Source organism: Thermobia domestica, chromosome 8 (assembly GCF_964235325.1).
Source record: "Thermobia domestica chromosome 8, izTheDome1.hap1.1, whole genome shotgun sequence".
Taxonomy (NCBI): Eukaryota; Metazoa; Arthropoda; class Insecta; order Zygentoma; family Lepismatidae; genus Thermobia; species Thermobia domestica.
In genome coordinates, this window is record NC_137461.1 from 62,292,645 (window position 1) to 62,320,087 (window position 27,443).

At 35.0% G+C, this 27,443-nt stretch overlaps 1 protein-coding gene across 3 annotated transcripts in view; it reads right to left on the reverse strand.

Moving 5' to 3' along the window:
- LOC145692944 (uncharacterized) overlaps positions 1-26,860 on the reverse strand; it is a 729,891-nt gene extending 703,031 nt beyond the window's left edge. For 2 of the 3 annotated variants that reach the window (XM_081768531.1, XM_081768529.1), the window contains exon 1: positions 26,362-26,859. The gene's annotated coding sequence lies outside the window, so the exon portion shown is untranslated. Of the gene's footprint in view, positions 1-26,361 lie in introns of all 3 variants that reach the window. The other variant, XM_081768533.1, reaches the window with a different exon arrangement.
- Between the last annotated feature and the right edge of the window lie 583 nt (positions 26,861-27,443).

A 27,443-nucleotide genomic window follows, 5' to 3' on the forward strand; every position in this document is an offset into this window, starting at 1 on the left:
CCTAACGTTAAGCTTACCCCACTTGTTTGACTTTTAGTAAATAAATTTTAGTAAGGCAATGAAGAATATCAAAACTGTAAAAAGTAAACTAGACAGTATCTACAAAACGTATTAACAAATAATATTGTTTTCAAGACGCATTATAATGCATAAATTTGGGTGCAGATCAATTATGACATGAACTACGCACCCAATTTTCTAGTCTATAAGAAAAGATCTGTAAACGGAGATTAATGGAGACCCTTAACGTAGAGAGAAAAGAAAAAGGGCTTAAGGAGGTATCCCCCTGTGGAACACTGCAAGTGATATCAGTGATATCGGAAGTACAACCTTGAATAACAACCATAAAGGAGCATTCTGGGAGTAAGATTTCACATGGTCAAGAAAATCCCTCTAAAATCTTCCTTTATTTTGTTGAAATTAACAAGTCAAAATTAACAATCAAATTCTCTGCTTAAACCTGTATGCAGACAGTGTCAAATTAACCTTCCTCCGAATGGTCATGAAAAAGTGGATGTATATTTTTAAGCATTGATAATTAACCTGGGAATTAAGATTAGTGGAAACTGATCAAAACATACACGTACATATTTATTTCAAGAAAGAAAAAAAAATAGGAATAGAAACGTTGTAGATGCAGAAGGAAAGCTGTTCATGCAAACGTAAAACGGATATACCCAAGTTGTGCTTTTGTTACAAGCTGTTTGCAACTTTTCGTTATTAAGAGTTTCCTCAAACAAGGTCAAAAGCAGCAATCTCCGTGGGAACGGATCAACTTTGCAACGATCCATACAAGGGAGAACACGTACTGAAAACTGTATCCAAGAGAGACAACATATACATCTCTCATTACGAGTGTTGCTATGAGATTTCTTCTTTCACGTCTCTCCCCTTTTTTGTTACAGTTGTTAACAAAGGTTTAGAATTATATATTTTCACAGCATATAAACTAGGAATGCATATTAACTTGTTGAAATAATCTCTTTTCCACAACTTAGTTGTACCAAAAACTAATACAGTGTTAGTGGGTGGTCTTCGTGCATATATTCTCTGAATGCAAATGAAAACAGGAATTTTGTCAGAATCTTGGAAAGAAGAAGTGGGGAAGTTTTGGGTTACTTGGGATCAGACATGGTGTCTTACTGGTAAGGCGCTCACTTCTGGTGCAACGAGATCCCTAATTGGACCTCAAACCATTTAAGCTTCTGGCAGACACCATGTTCATGAGATTTTTTCAGGGTTCTCTCATTTCCTCCCACATTATCACTTCCATTGTTCCACTATTACTCACTTTCACTAATAATCTATCTCCTTGGACCAAAGCGAATCGCTACGAGACATGTCCTATCTATTAGTAAGTAGGACTTCTTTTGAAAACATTCGTACATTTAGACACGCTTAAGATGGGGAATACACATCAATCGTATGGGAAACTCGCGTGAGGTGTAGAGAGTTCTGATTGGAAAACCATTTGGTTATCTAATCCAACTGAATCCACGAGCGTTCTTTTGTTTCTGCAACGATGAACTCTCAGTCATACAGTCAGATAGTTATACCTATCTATGGAACTTACAATAGAGAAAGTAAGACGTTCAAGATTTTATTTCACTTAGGCAGCAATTTATTTTGATGATAATTCCTATACATTATAATTTCCAAAATATATTTAGAGGAATACGAGCAAACTGTGAAGGCACTTGTTCTTCACGTACGCTGGGGTTTGGTGTGGGTGATTCCAGGTTGGGTTACCGATGCGCCCGATGGTAAAACTTTCTGTGTCTTTCTGCGATGAGCTTTTGTAAGTAAAAAAAAAATCTGCAGGAATTCTGCAAAAAATTTCTGCAGAAGAAAAACTTGTGATTGTTACAAATACGCTTTACGTGACGTAAAAACAGTTCACACTATATTTATGTAAGTTATCCGTGCATTTAAGACATCTACACATAGCAGACATGTTTTTATACTTTTCTGTTGGCTATTTTCTTTCCCTCTGGCAATTTTTCTGCACAGGCGCGGCAAATTTTCAGCGATCACCTCCCAAATCGCGGTATGTTCTGCTATGGGTCCGATGGGGCACAAAATGGTCAGTATTCGGCTACCATCATGAGGCAATTAGGAAGTTCTTTGAATTACATTGGCTGATTTAACTAACAAGCAAGGACGGAACAGCCCAACACAACTTCTCAGTTTTTTCTTCGTGTCAGTATTCTACAATTTCTTGCACTATGTATGAAACCTCAAATATCACAGAAACGATATCTCGCTTTTCATACTCGTGACGAGTATTTTCGCAATGTTCAATCACAATATTTACTATTAAGTATAATTTCATTTAAATAAATTTTAGGATTTTGAAATCGAACAATCTATAGCGCGCATTTTCGAATTCGATTTCCAATGAAAGATAAAGTGATTCGAGTCTACCTTAAATAAACAACAACAAACAGTACAATATAATATGGAACAGTAGTATATTTACAGTAGAGAAAGTAAGAGAAACATATAAAGCTAATTTTATTAACATAAACCACAGTATTTCCACCATTAGGCTGCTGGTGAGCAGATATATTAAGTTGCTTGAAGGAGTGATACTCTCCCAGCAATATGTTTGATGTAATCACGCAATAAAACAGTCCAAGTCTAGATAAAGAAACCTGGATTAATCAAGAGCAGTCAATAAGAAACATAATTCAAATGACTGTTCCCTAAAATTGAAGTCACGATCTACAACTACGTTATCTGCTCAGTTCATCAATTAGATTAGCGCACATCTTAACTGTAAATCAGGATAAAATCACTTCAGTTAAAAAAAAAAAAAAAGTTGGTATTGTGTGAAAACGGCAGTTTCCCTTAATTAATTCATTATGGGAATTTCTAGTTTGTTCTACATTAGACAACAGAATCGTTAGATTAACAATAAATTATTGCAAAGTTATAGAAAAACACACAAGTTCTTGAAGAAATATATGAGACTCTGACTGGTTAATCCTGGGTTTGGATTCTTACGGTGGTTCATTCAAATATATAATTTATTATTCCAGTGACACGTTAATTGTGAGACGAGCGTCTTGCCAATGGGAAAAGGCAAGGCCTATGTGGGTCACAAACCAAAATTGTCTCGTTAACGGGAAGAAACCGGGCCAACGAGGGAAAGAAGAGGAATCAACAGTGAAATGTGCACAAGCTGATAAACTCTATTACAACACAGAAATCAAGTTGGAAGTTTGAAATACTGTTATTATTATTTTTAAAGTGACTCACTTGCGTTTGTGTTTGTTCAGGTTTTTAAATATTTTTTATTCGTTATTAAAAATCAGTGGAAGCTCTCTTTTTCACTTCCACTTTCATGAAATACCACAGGCATGTGCTGAATTATTTGTGTTATGTTCTTTCTTTATCAGCACTTCGATAGGGCCGGATGAACAGTAGATCAGAGTATGATAGTTGTGTGACATTACTAGTGTATTTCGTAATGAAATTAAAACCACAGACCAGACTCTTAGAGTTATATTAGATTTTGTTCATCATAGCGAGAATTAGCATTAGTCAGATGAGAGGTTGTTTCTTCAAATATTTTAATATGTTCATTTCTCATTTTTAATTGGAATAGTTGCCATTCATGCTCTACTGACATTTATTTGCATTTTTGGGCATTAATAAGTTTATAAATTCACGCTCTATCGAAATTTATTTGCTTTTTGCATATTTATTAACTTTAATTATTCAAATTACATTTGCGGATGCAGCTATTTCCAAATTAGACTTAGTTATTCTCCACCTGCATCTCACAAGATTTCACTAAATTTAAGCTGGCTACACACACCTACAATTGTCACATATTTCAGAGCTGAATACATATTACTAAACAGAGATTTTAAGCCAAGGCTCTTAGAATTTCAAAGTAAATATATTACATTAATTTACTCGGTTAATTCTTTCGGTCATCATAATTATTATTGTCATTAATTCTTTGAGGTCATTTAACATCTAATTACTAGCGTAACCAGATACTGAAGAAAATTATCATAATAATTAAAAAAACACCCGAGCTAAACGTTATTTTAAGAAAAAAAAGTATGCTAACAGGTCACGAAGAAAGCATACAAACACATATTTATATAATAATAAAGGCACATTATGTAAAGAACAGAACGGACATAGCCAAGAAGTACACACAATGGTGAGAAAATAAAGTGGTGAAAAGCTCTCACAAATCATAGAAAGTGAGAACATTCAAAAATAATCTCACGCCATTTTGTAAGCAACTATTTAAGCTCTCAACAACACTAATCTTTTTTCCTTGAATATGCAATAGACAAAAGGTTAAAAATTCATAAGTACTAAATACTGCTTTGTTAATATTGTACACTTCGTTATCTGATGTTTTGCTTTTATAGTTTATTTCCATAGATTAAATCTTATTTTTTTTTTAACTGCTCATAAATACACTGCCAGCACCTCTTGTTTTGTCAAGTTACATCACTAAAATGGATGCTGCTTAGTTTTTATTCCACTTCTTCTCGAAGCTCGCACAGATTATTAATGAGAGTTCCTTTTTTTTTTATCTTCTATACTTCGCGTGACATAATTTCTGGGAAAATGCTGGAAATGTTTGCCCTAGTATACAACAAAAGACATGTTAGGTTTACTGTATTATAAAAAGAAAAAGAAAAAACGCAGGGCAGAGAATAACACACGGATAAATAACAAAAAACTGTTATTTGTTGCTGTAAGTATTATGATATGACATGACATGTTAAGTACCTGTGACACGTACGGCGTTTCAAATACGTATAAGTGGATGAAGAAAAGATTTTAAAAAAATGACAACATGACAAAATAATTGTAATCTGTATTAAACAAAGAAGAGATACATCTCATTCTTTTGTTTAATGTGGTGTTTCTTTCAATACAAAAAATGTACACGTATTGTGAAAAATGAGATTATACCATACAATATAAAGGCGGCACCTTATTAAGTTAAAAGCAATCACGAAATACATGATGTACTTATTACAAAAAAAAAAAAAAAAAACTTTTTATTACGTAACTGTTGCTGGAAATAGGCCATATGTATTACAGTGATGATAGTGTAATATTTATAAAGAACAAAAACTTTTTTCTTAAAAAATCTTGTGTGGTCTAGTTAGATTATTTTCCTTCGCAGAACACTACATTTCATTCGTTTGGAAACCATTATTCTACATTAGAGTGACAAACCCACGGTAGGATCAGGACAGGGGCGTGTACAGTCACCAACAAATATCTCTCCGTTTCATAAAATTTGTTTTGGGAAAACGGTGGTATGGCTGGAACGTATAGAAAATTGCATTCGTTTTTAATTTCCTGGAAATTGTACTCAAATTTTCCTTCCATTCCCAAGTTATTTACAAAACTAATTTCTGCAAATGGAAAGAACTTTTGTTGCTGACTGTACAAAGATGTCAATACATGTTTTTCAAAATTAGCTAAGTTATTACTAAACACAAGTACTCAAAACTGAAGTGGCAACATGAAACATCTTCACTACACCAGAAAATACATGACTTCCCCCTTTCTGTTCAATATTTTCTGCTTTCTCTTCACTGGGACAGCAGATGGATAAAATTACACATAAATAATCAGAACCACGCAACGTTTATCTTAGTTAAACAGGGGGAGATAACGTGAAATAAGTTATGTTAGAGTGGTACATCCAAGACTGCACATAAGAAGTAGCATGTAATGTACGAGAGGTTGGCCAACCTCACTGATCTAATAAATATGATTTGACAAATTAAATACTCAATTTAACTAGCTTTCTTTGTACTTTTAAAAGACGTAGCTTTATTAATAAAGAAAATTAAAATATTTACATAAATCTGTCCGCCATAATATATGCGGATCAACTCTACAAATGCAGTAAATGATGCTGCGAGGTAATATAATAATAATTATCTCGTAAGTAATAGTTCAGAGTGAATTACTTTTAGTACCGTACTAATAAATAAAGAAATAAATCTAATGTAACTTGTTCTAAAAATATAAAAACCTACAGGAACTATTAATAAACTACTTGCTTGCTTGTGTAGAACTTTATTATTATTATTATTATTATTATTATTATTATTATTATTATTATTATTATTATTATTATTATTATTATTATTATTATTATTATTATTATTATTATTATTATCGCTGACTTTGTACGACTTCAGGACATACTATCCGGCGATCTGTGCTGCTCTGCTTTCTCCCCTGAGGAAAACAATCATGCTACTACTCACTTAGCTATTCGGGAGCCTTATCTTAAGAAAATGAATTGTAATGAAATGAAATTTTGTTTTACGTCCCATGATTATGCTATGTAGGCTAACGGAGATGGGTAATTAATGATGAGAATGATTATGAAAGAATTAGTGGAATGGAATGTGGGAGGAAACGGGAGAAACCCTAGGACTGAAACCAAACGAAAGTTAAAGGTAAAAACATAAGTTCGCAATAACGTATGGTGCACTATACCTGGTTCTTCCATATTAATTCCAAGCTATCTTGTTGGAATAGCTCCAAACCGACCTTCAGTATGATTCGATTAAAGAAAGAAATGTAATGCACCTTATATTTCCCAATATGCTTTAGCTTATATGATACATTGGTTCGATACCTTCAGCCTCTTTAGCCCTTCCCGGTCTAGTTCTATCCACGGTTCGCAAGAATCTTATCACTACTTCCACAATATTATTTTAGAGATCGCGTATACTCTTCCAAACCACACAGCTATTGAAGATATGACCGTCAAACAACTTTATAATTATTACTCAAATTTTCTCTTCACCCCTCCTAAATGTGTTACTCGCCATTAAAATTACTCTTCGGCGCAAATTTGGAATAATATTATTTCCTTTTTTTTTTAACAACTGGAATGAGAGCCTATTAAGGGCGCCGATTTCTCCGTAAATTGGGGGGGGGGGGTATTCAGATGCATAAAGTACATATATATCATCATCATAGGTATTCTGCCTTTATTGGCAAGTCACTTGCAGCAGCTGAGAAGCTTCCATGCTCCACGGTCCTCCGCTAACCTCTTCGTCTTCACGTATGACCTTTCTGTTTTTATATCATCCATTAATTGTAGTCTCCTTTGCCCTCTGCCTCTCTCTTGTCTTAAAATAATATATATGAAGATTTTAAAACAAATTGCACTCAGATTATGCCAAATATTGTATATTCACAAATACAGTAGGGGCCACATGAGCTTTGGGGGAGAAGGCTCGACCCCCCAGGATCGGTGCCCTTGGAGCCTATGGTATAGCATAGTACACAATGTATTTCTTACCAACTATAAAGAAGGGGAAATCGGTCTTCGGCCCGAGGCTCAATGTATCCGATGTGGACAAGCTGATACATTCCCCATAGATTGTAAACCTGTCCATGCACATAGCATCTATGGCGTAGCTATACATAAATTATGCACGTACCCCGTATAGTTCGTGTTACTTCACAGTTTATTAATAGTGAGACGCTTTTTTTTAATTTTACCTGAGTTTAAATATTTTCCATGTCCTAAACACAATACTATAGTGTGGCTAACTATTTACACAGCGGGTATATTACTTATGGAAGATGAACTGGTGACGCAAGCAATGTACATTTTTAGATTACAGTGCTCTTTCGAACCCTGTGCCTTCAGATCAAGGTTTCCGCCATTTTGCCCACCACTCCACAACTCTTTCTAACGTGTTTCTCTTTTATTATTATTATTTCATGTGATTGATTTTCAAATTGTATTGTAATTAGTGATTACTCTTCTCGTAAATATTATTTTTTGTGCTCCTATGTGTACTACTTATCAGGCCCGTAGCCAGCCTAAAAATGTAAGGGGGAGCCGGTAGAAGTTAGGGGTCCCGATCCAACCATATTATGGTTCATCACCATATTATAGTTCATTTGCAAGTCTACCGTGAAAATATTAGGGGGCAGTAAAAATTTAGAGCGTGTCCGGCCCCTCCATGGATACGGGCCTGCTACTTATATTCTCGTATAGTATGATGTATGTGTGATGTAATTTCTTGAAGATAAAAGGTTGTTAAAGAAACCAAGATTGTTAGGTAGTAGTTAGCGCTGTGCTTTTGGTGTAAGCGGTCCCAGGTCTGTTCCCGGTGGGACAGCACAAAAAATGTATTTCACAATCATTCACTTTTACACGATCATTCGACATTATTAATCATCCATCTCCTATTAGCTAAAGGACATAATCGTGAGACGTTAAACTTTAACAAGATCATTTCACTTTGAGCCCTTTACTACTGTTTTACGTCTCCTAGGTTTTGCAACCCCCTAACTTGGAAAGGCTTTTTTAAAAATTAGCCAGCTTGTGTCACACGGAAATTCTGCTTTTAAACGTCACAGAACTCCATATAACCAGAAAGTAAATGATAAAAAGCACACATATGAATCTTGAATCTTTAAGGCTACTGTGTTTAATAATAGCAATGTTGATATACGTAGTATTCAAGATAAGGCATATCTTGACTTTCAAACGTCGCATCTGATTAATTGATAGATTAATCTTCACGTCATTTGCAAACAACAAAATTAGGACAAGACGTAATAGTTTAAAACTCCTGAACCACTTTATGGTTTCCCACTGAAAATCGAATCCGGGAAGTCATGTATCTTGCGCTAGCCACTAAACCAGTGACAAGGGCTAATCTCCCTCATTAGTAATCTTCATAGAAGTAAAATTTGGGACTATACAACGTATTGAAACTTCATTTTGGGTCGTAAATATATAAAAGGGTATTGTTTGACGGTTTCAGACCATCTGGAAGAATTTGTTTAAGTGCATACAAATCCACTCACATCCAAACTCGATTTTTTTTCTTTTATCATATAGTTTTATTAAATTCAAACTCATTTTGGTTGTGCTTGAATATTAATCAAATTTATTCAGGCTGAGATTTACATATTAAATTCATGGCTGGAACCTGTAGGGTTGCGAAGAGACGAAGCGAGACTGGGTTTTTGTGGCGAGATAAGAGTTTTTTCCATAGAAACAAATACATTTTTCGAGACAAGACAACCCCCAACTCTTGTCTTTTATGCTTGCATCCCTAAGGATCGGGTCAAGTTTATAAAAATTCGGCAAGTGCAGACCCCTATTCGTTCATCGTTTCTTATCACTGACACATTCAAATAGCATACCGGGTGGAACTCGGTGCTTTACACATTCCCTTGTATTTCTGTTGTTCGAACCCTACTTACTTACTCTTTGAAAATAACACACGATTACGCTAATATACATAAAAATCGTCTTATTAAAAGTTCTTCTATAATCTATAATTGCAAATGGTGCTTAAAAAAAGAAAAGAAAAGAAAAGCACAGAAAAATTCCCTTACTTCTTCCCTTTGGTGTAACGGAATAGTTTACTTTTCTCACATGTACTCTTCACGCCCTCCACCCTCACCAATACAAACATAAAAGTGTATGCGAAAGGATAATACACATACAGACACACAGAAAGAAGACCTAGTTTCACTCCCACGAGTAAAAACAAGAACTGTAATAAAGAAAGAAGGAAGAGATAGTTGATCATTATCTCTCAATTGTTTATTGAATCACAGAGATCGATTCTATGTCCACAAGCAGATGGGCAATGTGTACTCTGTCAACAAATGTGGTAAAGACTCCCAGCGTTTGTATTACTAAGGTTCTCTTTTAATACGGCCTTTGTAGCAGTATACAAAGCAAGCCTATCACAACGCTACATGTTACATTTTAAAGGTGAATCTATGTAAGTATAGGGTGTACCCGAATTACTATTTCTTTTATCATGCTATTCTTATATATATATACATATATATATATATATATATATATATATATATATATATATATATATATATATATATATATATATATATTTCAAAATGAGAGTTTCAAGAAATATTCCTAAAAAGCAATAAAAACTTACGAAAAAACAGTATATACGAAGAAAAACTCGTAAAAATAATGTTTTCATAAAATGTTCTACAACCATTATCATAGATATTCTTCCACTATTGGCAGGTCACTTTCTACAACTGATAAGCTTCCATCCTTCACGGTCTTCCGTTAACCACTTCGTCTTCACGTACGATTTTTCTGTTTTGATATCATTCCAAGCATCAACTCATTTGATATAATCATCTTCGCCCTCTCCCTCCCTTTACTGACATCATAGAACATCCCTCGTGATACAGTTCCTTCTTAGCCAAGTCCCAACCAGTTTCCCTTCCTCTTCTTAATAATATCTAAAATTGTTCTTTTCTCCCCCCACCATTTCTAACACCCTCTCATTCATTTTGCGTTCGACCCAGCTAATTCTCTCCCCTCTTCTCTACACCCACATTTCAAAAGTTCCCAGTCGTTTTCTCCATATTTTTGCGTAATGTTCATATTTCTGTCCCATACAGTACAATATTCCACACGAAGCATTTTATGAGTCTTTTTCTCAACTCTACTATTCAAGGTCCCACAAAATCGAGTTGCCCAAATTGCGCGGCTCGTGTTGAAAGCGAGGCAATAAGTATCTTTTTCAAATTTGAGACGAGATCAGAAACGTGATAACACTCGTCTCGTTTTCGAAACGAAAAATGTAACGACTTCGTCCAAGTCTTAGATCTTAGACATTGTTCTAATGGTACATGATTGATAGCATAAAAACTATAAATTGTTAAGAGTCTTCATCCCGGCGAAATTAAAATACCGCTAATTTTACAGTAATTATGTGATATCTTCAAATAGATAAAAGATAATTGAAATATGGAACAAGAGCGCCCTAGACAATATTATTTTGCGTGAGGTACCTAGCGCACACACAAGTCACCTAGCGGCTTTCAGTTTTCAGCTATTTAGAAACGCGAAAATAAATGCCGATTTTCAAAATGGCTAGAAATCGAAAGCAGATAAGTGAGTCGTGATAACGGTTTCTCATGTAAAATAATATTGTCTAGGGCGCTCTTGTTCCACATTTCGTTTATCTTTTATCTATTTGAAGATATCACATAATTACTGTAAAATTAGCGGTATTTTAATTTCGCCGGGATGAAGACTCTTAAGGTGATTGTATACCAACGAAGAGCATTTATCGATATTTAAATATACACAAGGCATTACATAATATGCTCTAATAATAAATATGGTTTAGATATTGTTATATCACACCCTTCGTGGAGTTCTCGTGACGCAGGAGGATTCTGATAACTTTTAGATGATATTAAGAGAAAATCAGGGCACACATTTTACACGTAAATTTACAAAAAGAAGTGAGACGAGTACAATTATTTCGAGAATTGAGACGAGACGAGACCTCAACAAAATTTAATATATATATCGTCTCGTTTCTTCTTATAAGCAATACTAGATGGAAGATGCCTCTCAAATGAGAGGCAATAAGAAACCACAGGACTGGTTGGATGTAGGTCTTCACATTTTCAAGACTTTGGCTCATAGGCTTATGGAAGCCTTACCCAACCTGGGGTCCGCAGACCCTCAAGGGTGCACAAGACGATCTCAGGGAATCCGTAAGACGATCTGAGAAAGGCACAGAATGGTAAGAAATATTGTATCAGTTAGATAAACATGATTCGCTCTTCACTAGAAACATGTAAATTACATTATTATGAAAAAGAACTGTTGATACATATATTCCTTCATTAGCTGTATTAAGTGTCCCCACATTAAGTTTTGAGAAGGTGGCACCCTATTAGAAATCTTATGTTTCTGGACATAGAATAGACTCGTACTATGTGCAATGCGAATATACTCGCAAAATGGGTGTGGGAAGCAAAGAATGGGCGTTTATCTGTATTTGCTATTTATTATTTTATGAAGAAAGAATATATATAGTTTATATCATTTAATCACTCCACTAGTTTCTGAATGTGAGTAATTAATGTTATAATATGTAGCGGAACCACAAGAGTTGACCGTGCACGTACTAGGCTATTTACTTCACGGAAATCAATTAAAGGAAAAAGAAATAGTTTAACAGGAAAACACCACTGACAGTAATATGACAATGTTGGATATCATTAGGGAAATGAATTATTTTTCTCTTGCTAATGACAGTACTTTCTTTTCCTCTTCTTCTTCTTTTTGTCCCTGTTGATTGATTGATTTTAGACATTGTCAGTACGTTAGGAATTGGACATTCAAGTTTTTAACCCTTGTATACTACCATTGGGTCTTTTGGGACCGGAGAGGTGTTTATAATGATATATCTTTTAAACAAGTGAGATTACAATACAGTCTTTTCTTGTATCCGATCTCGAGTGTATCCTAAAGATGCCTATTAAAAATTGCAGTTGTCTGTTTGGTGGTTCTGCGTAAAGAACACGGGGTTCTAGAAAACCCCATGGTAATTCCTGTGTAACAATGTTCTTGGTAGTACACAAGAGTTAAAGCATTATCACACTAATATGCAACATTAATTTCACTGTTTAACTTTGTTATAATAATAAATAATAATACATCAATATCAACAAACAGAAAGAGAGAGAGAGAGAAAATACAAAAATACTTTACATAACTAAATGAACAGAGGTTCCAACAAAACAGACATAACAAGCAAATATTTTATTGTCCATTGTAACAGTTACCCCGGAAGTTGTAGCGCTTCACTCATGAAACATCCGACTTTCACTTTTCTTCTTCGATTTTTTCTTTTTAATACGAGTGTTTGAATTCCATGCAGAAAAGGAAACGGATTAGCTCATCGGAGGCTGGTTAGAAGAGAAGGATGAATGATAGAACTATGATTTAAAAATAATAATAATAGTAAACATATTAAAGCACTTTTATTTCAATTGTGTGTACTGTATTTTGTTAATATTTATTGTGGGAGAATGTAAATGAGAAAGGAAAGGAATATATACACACACAAACTGTTAGTGTTTAAGTAATCATTAGTACACTTCACTTTCAAATTCTCCATTTACCATTGAAATTTCCATTATGGTAATTACGTGCACTGTGTCTATTGTTTGTAAACGGTGAATTCTGTGACGTACTCAACAAATTACAAATATACAGGGTGTTTCAAAACAACACCGAGAACGTTTGGAAGACGAAAAGTACAGACCAACCTGGGTGCGTAAATGCTTTCTTTCGGAGTTATAAGCTGCCGAAAACATGAAAAAATGAACTTTAAAGGTTCATAGCTTCAATACTATGGGACCTACCGCAGTCGGGTCAAGACTTCACTTAGGAATTTTATGTGCACTATCCAAATATCCATGTTTAGAAATCCTGCGGCACTTCCGCAACAATTTTTATAGAGATAGTTGGTTAGTGCTTCAAATTATATCCTCGTAGCCAAAGCCCCCTCTATAAAAATTGTTGCGTGAGTACCTTAGGATTCTGACACATGAACTTTGGGATAGACCATATATTAGTTCCTCACTGGAGTCTTGACCCGACTACGGTAGGTCCCATAGATTTGAAACTAATGGATTTTTCAAGTTCAATTTTTCATGTTTTCAGCAGCCTTTAACTCCGAAAGGAAGCATTTCTGCAACCAGGTGGTCTATACTTTTTGTCTTATTTTGGTGTCAGGAATCACCTTCCAAATTTGTCGGCGTTATTTTGAAACACCCTGTATACTGTACATCATAGATTCTTCCTGCAGCATCTTGTGCCGTCACGCCTGATAGCCTGGAGAAGGCACCGAGTGCTAGGGACACCTGATTCAGTAACAGACTACTTGAGTTCATGGTAGGGACAGATGATGTTCGTAAATCCAAATAAAACGTGAAGAACCTCTAAATATATAAACACAAATATTAAATTTTATGTCTTCCTTAATTAAGGATCTCTAGATTTTAAGGCTTGTATCTGCAGCTTTAAAAAAAAAAATAAATAAAAGTTTTCTGCATTTTAAGATTTGTGCATCTGGCGTTGAACACTTTAAAGTTCTGCATTTTAGGACTTCTGCCGCGATCCCGTGGTGAATAGATCGCATCTGTGAGTTTTCTCACACGGTTCTTTTCGTTTCCTCTTACATTTAATTCCATCAATTATTCTATAACAATTCGTTAGCCTAAAATGGACTCAACTTGGGACTTTACACTAAAAATTTTGTTTCAAGCTCATTTCACGAATTTTTTGTTTATACTCATTTATTAAAACTTCAGACATCGAAGAAATTACAACCGAAAATATATAAAACTACAATTTTTCACATTGCATTACGTGGTTGTAAACATTGAGTGTGTTAACCCGTACGAGTAAAGAAAAACTGAGAATTTTTCCACAGCAAAGTAATGAGAAAAACATTCTGAGCAAAGTGAGATAGGTAACTGCAAAATGTTACATAACGCAGAACTTGGTGTTTGTTGGTTGCTTGGATTGGAGTTTAGTACCCTTTTAAGCGCTGAAGCTATATGAGACGTGGCTCCACAGTTCAGGACAGAATTCGAATTCGTAATGCATTCAATTTTTAAGACTCTTCCACTGGGAACGAACTTGAGATTCCACTACTAGACCATGCAAGAAGGGTCAGCTAACTAATAAGTGCTTGGTAACCAGTGTATATTTCAGTTGTTAAATCGAGACATTTAAGAGATCGGAACATGCAGTTCATCCGAAAAATGAAGTCCACACCAAGGATCGAACCCTGGTACCACACCCACAGAAAACACACGAGACTGGATATCAAGAGAAAGAAATAACCTATAGTATCATTGCAATCCCATTACCTGGAAAGTATCCTTTCCTAGAAAGAACACATCTTAAAAAAACATAATTTTATAAATACGCCACCTCATCATAATTATAATAACATCAACGAAAATATAAGATTCACCGAATAAAATAAAAATCTATTAATAATAATAATAATAATAAAAAGGTCGGTAAGAATGTACAATGCTACAGTGTGTTCGTCATAAATTACCTTTGAACTATAAAAATGTATTTTAAACATATTTTCCCCATATATTTAAGTTGTGTATATTTTATGCAGTTTTCTACTGCGCTCCAAGACTTGCCACCCATGCAAATGCACGTGTTGCACATGCGATAGAAGCCCTGGTTTTCATAAAAGGTGGAGTAACGGAATTCAGAAGAATTACGAAGTAACTTACCGAAGAATTCACCAAGATAGAGGGTTGTGGTTAAGAGTTGGAGACCCCTTCATCTTGAGCTTAACGTCCCTTTCAGCAGCGAGGCTATATGAGACGTGGACCTACTGATTAACGTGGAATCCGAACCACATGAGCTCCCGTCGGGAATCGAACCCGGGTCTCCCACGCCAAAGGCGCGCACGCTAACCACTTAGCCACGAATGAGCCCAGCAGTGGATTGACAAAGGTTGACTATGATGATGACGATGACGAGGAAGAAGTGTTTAAAGAACCATCAGATCTCGTAGGCATACCAAATTTTTACGTATCTCGTAAACATTCATAAACTACATTTACCATACGCCCACATTTCAATAAAAAACAAACAATAAGTAAATAAAATTTCCACCAATAACTGTTTTCTATTTTAAGTGCTTAATACACGCAAAGATCGATCTATTCGAAAATATCTTTCTGGGCGTAAGTTTTTTTTCTTTCTTTTTTTCCCCCTCCCTACGGTCTTAGTAGCGGAAATTAGCATCATAGTTGATACATTCGACCTCCATTAAAGACCCAGTGGTTGAGTCATTCTCGAGCAGTTACTTGCTTTACTGTAGTGTTAAAACTGGTCGTTAAACACCAATCAACCGCGTGTAAAAGGACAGTGTTTGAAGGTCATTTCATATGCCACACAAATCAAGTATCTGTAACAACTACATTCGCTGTACGTACCGTACCGTATCAAGCACGTACGTACAAAGTCCATATTTATTATTAAGAATGAATGCTCTGAACGTACGTTGCACAGACTACAACTCAAAATACCGGGTGACTCGAAAGTAGTAAATCCGTTTGTATAGCTTATTACTTAATAAATACGTAAGAAAAAGAGAAAGAAAAAAGGGAAAGAAGAGACACGATAAGCATTCAGATTAAATATTATGTGTGAACAACAACACTGAGCATAAGGTCATCAGGTCATCACTTATGTCACGAACACACTTTCCATAACCTGCAAAGTTTATTCCACCCCATTTCTTTAAAAAAAAAAAAAAAAAAAAAAAAAAAAAAAAAAAAAAAAAAAAAAAAAAACCTAGTATGAGTAGTTCGAAATTGAATTTTAATAGCAACTGCTTGCTTTACCAGTAGGAAAGGAAGTATTGTTATTAATTTGATCAAGGCAGGCCTTATCACAGGCAACTAGTGAGAGGGTGCCAGCAATTTCATTTCTCAAACCTAGCAACTCTAGTCATGTCTCATGTCTAATTTCTACAATGTTAAATGTGGTTTTAATAAATTACAATAATTAAATTTGAAACAAACCTATCAAAACCTAACCACAAAAAAATTGTTGTTGTGCGTACGTATCTAAATATTCTGATATACTAGCTCAAAAAATGCTTGTTAACGTTATTTCTTTGTAATATTTGATTTATTTATTAGAAGGCAATGCTGAAAGGTAACAGTTCTGACAAGTGAGTTGTAACAGTTCCGAGTTTAATGCAAATCATATGCAAGCATTAACTTTATGTTGGATTGGCAAATGAACGGGAGTAAATTTCCATGAAATACTACGTAATATTATTAAGCTGTAAACAAAATTAACGACTCCCTTGATCAGTGGTGCCCCCCCCCTTATGTCCATGACCACCCTCCCAATTGTCTATCCATAGGTGTTCTTCCATGAAAAAAAAAATCTTTTCGATCAATTTTTACACTCTCTCAAACATATTTATATAGATTTTTAACCCTCCCCCCAAATATTTCAATGACGCAGTTTGCGTCATAGCCCCCTTTGTGGGCACCCCTGCCTTGATTGAAAAGCAGAGGAGGATCTAGAAAGTAAACACGGGGGGCGGAGACAGCCAGAATCCAGACTATTGTAGATATATCATGAGTACTATAAACTTCCAAAAATATATAAATAATAGCTAAAATAATTTTTGTCACTCAAAAAAGTAGGGGGCCTAGGCCCCTGGGCTAAATTCTGCAACTGTTGAAAAGTTCATAGTATTTGTATAATTTACATTTTTATTTTGGTACCATATGAGAGGATAAATCGCTAAATGTTTCGTATCAAACTAAACCAAACCATATGATTAATAATAATAATAATAATAATCATAATAAACGCAATTAAAAAATAAGTTGCGTATCCTTCCTCCTCCACATTTAAAACCTAACAACACCAGTGACTAATAGTATGTGTCTTTTAAAGAAATACTTGCACAAGGTCAATCGCGACAGAAATGAAAGCTTCCTATTGAATTACTCCTGTCCCAAACCCATATAGTGGGAATTGTTGTTCCCCACCTTTCTTAAGATCTTGCTTTAATTTATTCTCTCTTCTTCTTGGTTTGACGATAGATTTCTTTTACAAAGGCTTTCCACTTAGAACTCTACGCATATATTTCGTAAATGCTTCCAATACAGGTAATATCAGTACGTCCTGCCCATCCAAAACGTGTCGATCTTTGGTTTTGTATCCGTGCAACTTTCTCCATTTATTCGTTTGTTTGTATGTTTTGGCTCCAAACATTATCCATAAAAAAAAAGTGAGATTTAAAAAAAGAAGTTACCCGTTGCCGTTTATTGATTTAGTGATCAACTTCCTTATCCAGATTCGATTCTAGACCTGAGAGTTTGTCATGGACAACATTATCTCTGTGGTTTTCTCCGGAATCCCCTTTTCCTCCAACATTTTCATTTTACCAATTGGGAGGGAACGGTGGCTCAGTGATAGAGCGCTTACCTCTGGTGTATGTAGGGTCTTTAGTTCGATCCCTGGCCAAGTAAGTTTATGGTGGACAACATCGTATGCGTGGGTTTTCTCAGGGTATTCCCGCTTCCTTCCACTTTCTCATTCCCCAATTCTCCCATCATCATTCACTTGCTTTAATCATCTCCCTTAGCCTGACGGGCATATTCGCGGGACGTTAAACTGTAATATTTCATTTCATTTCACCCATTACTCCGCCTCCTTTAGCCTAAAAGGATAATTCTGTGGTACTGAAACTATATATTTAATTAAATTTACACACAGAACGGTAATTACAATTCTGATGAATCGGAACCAAAAGAGTCTGTAATTTTCCAATAATTATGCGTGTTCCACAAAGTCTATATTCAGAGAAAATAATAATAAAAATATACATATAGGGGAGATGGGGTTTGTTTAAAAGGACATCCTACCAATTACCAATCACCACTTTCCTCTTATACACATCTGTGCTCTAGATGCTCCTCATTGTCCTTTCGGCACAGAAGCCTCATTCATGTTAATGCTCAAACAGCCCAGTATAGAGAGAGAACCATCAGCTTCAGCCTCTGTAGTTCTTTATTTAAATAAACCAGTAATCAGTTTCCCGATCGCAGAAAAAAATAATCGCCCTTCTTTGATATTTTGCACCAAATTTTTATCACAAATACACTGCATTTACATGCAAATCCTCAAAAGTAACGTTTAATAAGTTTTCCACACATATTTCTTTTCTAAATATTACTTTTTTCTTTCGAAATTTGTTTAGTCCAAACTCGAACTTTCATAGTCTATAACTCAGGAACCAAAGGTCTGCACAAGGTCATCAAGTTTGCCAGTATGCAAAGTTTGGTCAAGATCAGCGATGCCAACTCGCGGGGAAAAAATCGGATTTTGTGGGATTTTTTGACATTAATTATCCAGAATGGAATAAAGGGAATTTTGTCGAAATTGGAAACATATATGGGGTTTTTCGCTATATGTATAATCCACGCCAACAAAATTTCCTACGAGCGGAAAGAAGACATAATGAGGCATGAATAATGTGTCAATGTTGTCAACTTTAAGTATTAAATCTTTTATCTGTTATCAGTAAAGCCCGTGCTAGTGAGAAGTGACTTTATCATATGTGATTTCTAAAAATCAAGTACCAAGAAACGAAAGTTGTGCTTTGATATTTGAAAAAAGAAGAAAACAAAGCAATGAACAAGTGAAAGAAAGTAAAATATCAATCGAGAAACAATCAATTCCCAAACGTCTCACATGAATTATGTAAACAAAACTTTTTTCTGTATCATTTGGTTCAGTATAAGATGATAATACAAAGGTGTGGACTGCATTTCTGACAACAAAAGAAAATATATTTGTTCTCGATTAAGTAAAATTATTATTTACCATTTTTTTAATAACTATGGAAGATCAAAATTTATTGATAATTCACCCACAAATTGAAAAAAAAAAATAAAAAATAAAATCCGGAATACAAAGTTTCATTTACATATCTTATTATTACTGGCGGTGATAGTAGTATTAGTAGTAGTAGGGAAATTAACATGCAAAATGGGATTTTTTTTGCTTCCCGAGATGAGATTTTATAGCGTTTCAGGTTAGCACCACTGGTCAAGATCAGACAAGTTCAATCAATCGTAACATTGTAGCCCTAGTACCTACGCATTCTTGTGATTTTAAGGAATCACCAAATAAAGGACAAAGAAATCTCATAGTAAACGCATTATCTTTCAAATTTTCTAAAACAGACAGTCTCAATAGAGACTAAAGAGGTTTTAGAAATGTAGATGTGGAAAAGAAAGAAAGAAATATGATGAATAGCGTGAAAACCCAACGTGTTGGTGCTAGGAATATTAGTGAACAAAAGTAAATATTGGATCCTACCGTAATTAAGAAGAAGAAATGAAACTGATTACGGAACTGTTTGAGAATAAACTGCATTCTGAGGTATACAATATGATATAGAAAGTACGGGGCGGGGGCAAGGTAAAGACGTGGAGATAGGAGTTTCCCTTTCCCTATTTTTCTTTCATCACATCTCGTACCACACCCTGAGTCGGATTTATGTATAAGATAAACAAGCTACAGCTTAATACCCCTCTCTTTTAGGGACCCCAAAAATTAAAAGAAACAGCTGAATGTATATTTCCAAAATATAAAAAATAATAAATAAAATAAAACCTACATTTAACAACAGTGCTTCGTGTTGTGTACACTCCTATGATGTAAGTAATGGGGCTCCTTATGCTAGCCTGCTTCCTAAAATATCACTAGTTTCTTCATAAGGTGGCTACGTTCATCTTGATACTTAAAGGGTCCCATTACCTTCAATAGCTTAGGGCCCCACCAAACCTAAATCCGACTCTGACCACACCCCTCAGAAAATTTTCTGAGGGGTGTGGTACGAAGTAGAAAAATATTTCAGGAGAAATTGTATTCTGAGTCAGATTACAATTTCTTCTGAAATATTTTCCTTTTTAAATTGCTTCCATAATTTTCTTCAATCCTCTCCACACTTATTTAGAAATCCTATAGTTGTTTCTCATCTCTTTTCTGTACTAGGCATGATTCTGCCTCATCAAACATATTTCACATGAAAAATTAGGTCAGTTTATAAATTCTAAATGCGTAGATTCCAAAATATTAATAATTGTTCTCGGCGTTACTAATTACAAAAAAAAAAAAAAAAAAAAAAAAGTACGAAAACTGTAGTGATTAGCCATGTATGTTTAAAATAAAACACGCCATAACGGAGTAAGTACCTATAAAACACACAATAGCTATAAGTAACTCAACAGTAGAAGAAAACTCTAAAGTACCACTATGAAGCTTCAGATAGATGTAAAAATGAACGAAAATGTATATCATTGGATGAAATGTTAGGAAATACAATAGGATGTAGTATAAATAATAATAAACAAACAAGTACGTCGCAACAGGGGAAAATACACACATTGTAGTAATTTTAAATCCTAACCTAAAGACTAAACAACATATATGCAATATGTATTATATATAAAACACAATAACAAAAATAAAAGTTATTGTTTCATAGAACAGCATAGCATGAAGAAGTAAAACAAACGCAAAGAAGGCATTCAAAAAAAGGCAAATGTTTATTTCGGTTTCTCTATAAGAGTGAAAGTGGTGAAATAATAATAATAATAATAATAATAATAATAATAATAATAATAATAATAATAATAATAATAATAATAATAATAATAATAATAATAATAATAATAATAATAGAGCCTCTGTCTGCCCTAGCCGCACTGAAATACCACTTCTTGCGAGATCAGCGAAATCAACCAGTGCCGGGTTTGGTTCAAGGAAAGATCGTTCGTACAAACCAGATGGAGATAGTATTGATGCACCCACCCAGCGTCGTGAGGATAATTGGGGAGCTGTTTGAAAGAAAGAAGTAGCTGACTCCAGTCTAGAAATCCACCATTAACGGAAAGGGAAGCTGACGTCCTGACCATTTATCACCCCCCAAAGCCATGAGTGGCACAAAGTGACTCTGACAAATAAGAGCTGTTGCACCAGGGATTTAGTTTCTTTCCTTCCCCATTAAGATACGTTTTAAAAAATCTAATTCGTTGAATTTAGATACAGTGAGATGAAGCTGAAAAAAACGCAAAAACAAAATATTGAAACAACAATGTCCAATATACTACATTATTTGTCGATTTTATTTGCGAAAATTTACCTTGCTAAAGCTCAGCGGTAAAGTTCAAAGAAATTAGATATTGCTGTTTGAGATAATACTGATAATATCTGAAACAAATAAATACAGTACGTATACAAAGAAGGTGTCTTTACAGTCAGATTTAAAACGGGTTCGAGAACAAAGAGCCAAATGTCATATTTTATTTTACACTTCTTCATCACATTAAAAATGATAACAGTGTTGTTTTTTCCAGACATAGTTTCAACCTTGAGCTAAGATAATAGAATGTAATTGCTATTACATGTCGATCTTATGCACGGGACGTCTCTTAGCAAATAGCAGTTCCGCATCATTTTGACAACTGCCCGGACTTTTTTTTTTTTTTTAAGAAAGCCTAATCTAGGGCCCTGATTTCAATTCTATTTCTTGATCATGGCCGCTCACAGGAGGGCAATTGTCCTCCTTGGGTTTTCAACAGGAGTTAGTTCTTGGAAATACCTAATTAGATGTGTTTACTCACACATTACAGTATTTAATATATTTATTATATAGTTAATTCTTATGAAACGTACATAGATGAAGTATTATGTGCATCAAAATGTGTGTATACATGACTGCTTGTGTGTCGGTCTTAACATTATGGCCTCCTCCTCCCTTAGAAAAAAAATCTGCGGATGTTTCCGCTCTTGATAGCTAGTTCTGTTCCCGAGATAGCATCAAAGTCAGCGAAACAGATTCTTGGAGGTACCATTGACAGACAGGTTATGACATTTGGAAGCAACGAGCGTGAAAACTCAGAAATTGAACAACTCTCTTCGCCCTCGTGCGTGATAAAATAAAATCCCATCGAAATAGTACTGTAGATGTTTAACTCTCGATTGATTTTGATATTGAAAACGAGAATTTACTCCGAGAATACTTACTCCAAATCTGGAGATGGTTTTTCGAAGCGTTTTTCGTTCCTGAGAGATAGGGGATGGTTAGAGATAGTTTCTTGAAACGCTTTCCGTTCATGAGACGTAAGGAACGGAACAAACGTAAAGGCGTCTTTGTTTAACTATCCTACATGTCAGAAGTGCTTCAACTGACTGATTAATGCGATTATCAGTATCAGTATGCATTATTTCTTTTCTTTCTTCTTTGTTTCTTTTTTAATTTTCAGATTAATTGTGTCAGTGGAGAAAAAAATGTCAAAATTAAAAGAACCCAAGTTTATAAACTGGCATATATCAATCTTTCAGATCTTCGTTTATAGAAAATTTCGAAATATCTTCGAAACAAACCCACTATGCATGTGAAGATATCGAAAGCCGGATTAGTTTGCTCTATTGCTCGTCACAAATGTTCCTGCAGGAACACAGTTTTGTGACTCAAATGATACACCGAACTGTACAAAGGCCTCCAAAAATATGCTCTAAAATCGTATCAATTGAGACATTAAGGCGCGTAAAATCATCAGTTTATATACATTGAGTTAAAGAAATGTGCTATCACGATTTAATGTTTGTTTTCGACACGCAGTCCTGTGTAGGTGAGCCGTTACTGCACGTACATTTCGTTCGGGGTTAGATTTGCGGTAAGAGTACACTTTCAGTTATAATCAAGCTTTTTTTTTCTTTAAGTACTGATGGTGTGGTCCATGAACAGTGGTTGGACATACACTTTCTATTGGTCCCGGGTTCGATTCCCAGTTAAAAAGCATTAAACTTTGAACGAATTGTTGTTCTACTTCCACCCTAAACTGTAGGGCCACATCTCATATAGTTTCGGTGCTTAAAAGGGATGACTAAACTTCAACAACAAATAATCAGTTTTCATATTTGGCAATGTATGATCAGCACATTCCATCGCATTCTATCGCTGAACTAGCTTTCTATAGTGAAATTCAAATTTGTAATTCAAATCGCTCCGCAACTGCCCATTATACTAGATTAATTTGAAAAACGCTGGTCTTCCACTGGGGAGAACTCGGGATTACACGCGCTTGTAATTTTTCCGATACATAGGTGGCGAGCATGAGAAAAAAAATATGCAAATTCAACGAGAATAGGAAAAATAATGCAAATTCTTACATATCAGAGGTGTAGAAAAGGGGAAAACGAACCTAGGTATCCAAGTTCAAGTCTGTGGTTCCCAACCGGTGTGTCGCGATAGCTGCTATATTGTGCAGTTCAACAGGATGTGTCGCAAAATTTAAAAATCACGAAGCATTTACTAATTACCGGTAGTTAAAAGTAATTTTGAGACAGGCTATGACAGTCAACGCTTCCAGCCGCAGCAACAATGGTCACTACTTCATACAAACTTATACTCTTAATCAGGGGTAAAAGTGGATCTGAAAAGGTAGGGGAACGGTAGGTAGCGGCATGACGTCATGCCATTTCCTCTGCCTATTTTACACATTGTAATTTTTTAGGAACTGGGGGGACACCGAACATATTTTTGAGGTGGAGGTACGACGTTCCCCTTCACTTTTACCCATACTCTTAATAATAAAAAAAAATCAATTAAATAAAGCACAATGTCATAAAGCGTGTCGTCAGGTAAAAAAAGATTGATAACCACTGTCTCAAGCAGGGGCAGATCCAGGACGGACTTTTTTTTGGGGGGGGGGTTAGTATACTGCTATTTAGAGCTACTTTTAAGAACCCCAAACTCTGGAATGGGTTTTATTTATATATATGAAATAAGAAAATTTCCTCTTCTGGGGGGGGGGCGATTGCCCCCTGGATCCGCCCCTGGTCTCAAGTAGAAGAATAAGAGAAAAACTTCAATTTTGTTACATCACGTAATATTCACTCGAAGCAGGAAAGATATTATACATATTAAACAAAAATCAAACATCTAATCTTCATCATTCATTGTTCAATTCAGTATTTTTTTTTAAATCAAAAACAAAACAGAAAGAAAGAGAGAGAGAGACGAATGTACTATGAAAGTAAGGTGAATGAACGCTGTGAGCATGATAAAAATGTCAATAAATTAAAATGATATAGAAAATTGTAAGGTTAAACAGAAACTACCGTGAATATTCTTTTTGTGAAACCAGTAGGCCTATACTACAGTACGGTAGTTGGTTTCAGAAAAAAAGAATATTAAAAAAGTATCTGGTTTTTGAATACAGACTCGACGCCGAAAAGGGGGTAATAATAAACTTCAAATAAACAACAAAACAAACCTAATCAAGTGTTCTTTCACACGAGAAGTAACAATCCTATTTATTTAGTTCACCACACTAGTCAATCTGACACTGACAACTGCTGACACCGCTTATAACACAGATTACACTGTCTGAAGATAGGAAAGAAAAAAGTAATTGATCAAGGGCTAATTTACCGCGACACCATTTAAGAAATTCACAAATTACGAAGATCACTGTCGCAAAAAATTCGAATTCTGAATATCTCCAGCTTTAGGATATAAAGAAAAAGGGCGTAATGCGCTTGCTTTCTGGACAGTCCATCAAATATTAAAACGGGAAAACTTATATAGAGATCAGTTCTAATCGCTTGGTCATCAGAATCAAGAATATTCACCATCAAATATTAAAACGGGAAAACTTATAGAGATCAGTTCTAATCGCTTGGTCATCAGAATCAAGAATATTCACCATCAAATATTAAAACGGGAAAACTTATAGAGATCAGTTCTAATTGCTTGGTCATCAGAATCAAGAATATTCACCATCAAATATTAAAACGGGAAAACTTATAGAGATCAGTTCTAATCGCTTGGTCATCAGAATCAAGAATATTCACCATCAAATATTAAAACGGGAAAACTTATAGAGATCAGTTCTAATCGTTTGGTCATCAGAATCAAGAATATTCACCATCAAATATTAAAACGGGAAAACTTATAGAGATCAGTTCTAATCGCTTGGTCATCAGAATCAAGAATATTCACCATCAAATATTAAAACGGGAAGACTTATAGAGATCAGTTCTAATTGCTTGGTCATCAGAATCAAGAATATTCACCAAAGTTCCTCACTAATTTACTAACTCATCTCTAACCGTTATAACTACAAAAATACATGAAAATACATTATTAAATTAAGATGAACATTTACATATATATTGATTATTACAATTCCGATGTTTTTGACTTGTGTGGGTATCTTTGAACGATAATTTCAAGGGAATGCCTGGGAGAATGCCCCTAGGGCCACGGAATTCTTCCGGGTCATTACTTCCGCTTGTCCTCAAACGTGTGTTATCTCTAATTTTGCAGTATTTATTGCTTTTCATCTCCAGAGTATTAAAAAAAAATCCCCTCGAGAGAAATCTGCTGAAATCATCACTGATTTTAGACGCATACCATCTCAATCATTACATCTCAGCATCTGTATGCTATTCAAGCAGCATGACGGGATACGATCCCGGATACTAGTGAATTCGAGCTAACACTCCTAAAAGCAAACATATATATACTATCTCCGATTACTGAAATGTAATCAACAAATTGTTTTGTTTAAACAAACCTATTAGCCGCAAGTATAGATTTGTATGAAGTGGTAATCAGAATTCCATCCTCATTTTTATTCTGAAAGTGTATCTGTATTTGTTTCCTGAAACGCCACTGTTTTAATCAGGTATTTTCACAAATAAAACAATTATTTTATTTTACTAGTCACATCAACTTATTTTAGAAATGAGCTGAATAAAAAGGCGAAGTACCTGCGCTGAGGTTTGAAATCTGGAATCCCCAAATTGAGATATTCTTGTGAAAACTAACACCTAATCCCTGACTATAATGTTTTTTTTTCTATTAAACAACGGTTATTTTGTAATTATATTGAAACAAGAAAAATAACATAAAAATAAATACGTACCTTATATTGCGCGAAATCCTGTTTCGAACTCTAAATATCCAGTAATTAACCTAAATATCCTACGATGTTCTGCCTTCACACACTAGAAAACACTATCCACCGAAATACAAAGACAGACAGGTTATCAAAACACTTTTTTTTAAAACTAAACACCGGACTCAAAAATTTGAGAGTGAGAAATAGAAAAAAAAAATTAAATCACCACTACACGCTGTATTTATCAAAATACTATTTAAAAAAAACACTATCGGAAAAGCGTCCGATGCAGACGCCAGGCCACACCACTGCACACTACAACGTACGTTTACAATTTGCGTCTACGCAAGAACGTCACAAAGCATGCTATTTTCACACAAACACAGACACACGATTCACGCACAACGCAGAATCGAATCTTCGCCCTGCGCGTCTAACATCCAACACGGACTCCGTACTCTGCACTCTGTAGCTTGCTTGCTCGTCGCCTCGATTTGGTTTCTCTGCTGGATGTGTGTGGTGGGATCCCCCTGGCCCCTTGGTTTCTTCAGACCCTTCAACGTCAGAGATAGGAGCTGTGCGGCGTTGCCAAACAACATTCTCGTCAGAGTTGCCAGCAATAGCAAATATTTCGTGTGCTTTATTTACATCGTTATAACAGTAAACGGACTAAAAAAAAAAAAAAATGAAGCTTTATCCCTTACATAATGACAATCAGTTTTCTTATTTTAATTATTCACATTATGTGAAGACATTGCACTCTTTTCTTATTTCAATACACTGTGCATAGTTTTGTGGGTAGACAAGGTGCTTAACACCTGCTCAGGAAGATGTATAGCATCCTGATCACACTTTGTTTATTTGCACCTGCCAAAGAGCTCTACACCTCAAATAACCAGTAAGCATTGAAGAAACTTTTTGGTAACTATTGTATACAGATGACAACATACATCTGTCTTGATTTCATCTGTTTTAATACAATATTTTAAGTGTGGAAGATCATCATCTGCTGCAATGATAATGTCGGAAGGGGGTCAGGAGAGGCCCAACTCAACAGTAGTTACGTTTTCTGTCCAAATCCCACAAAATAATAATAATAATAATAA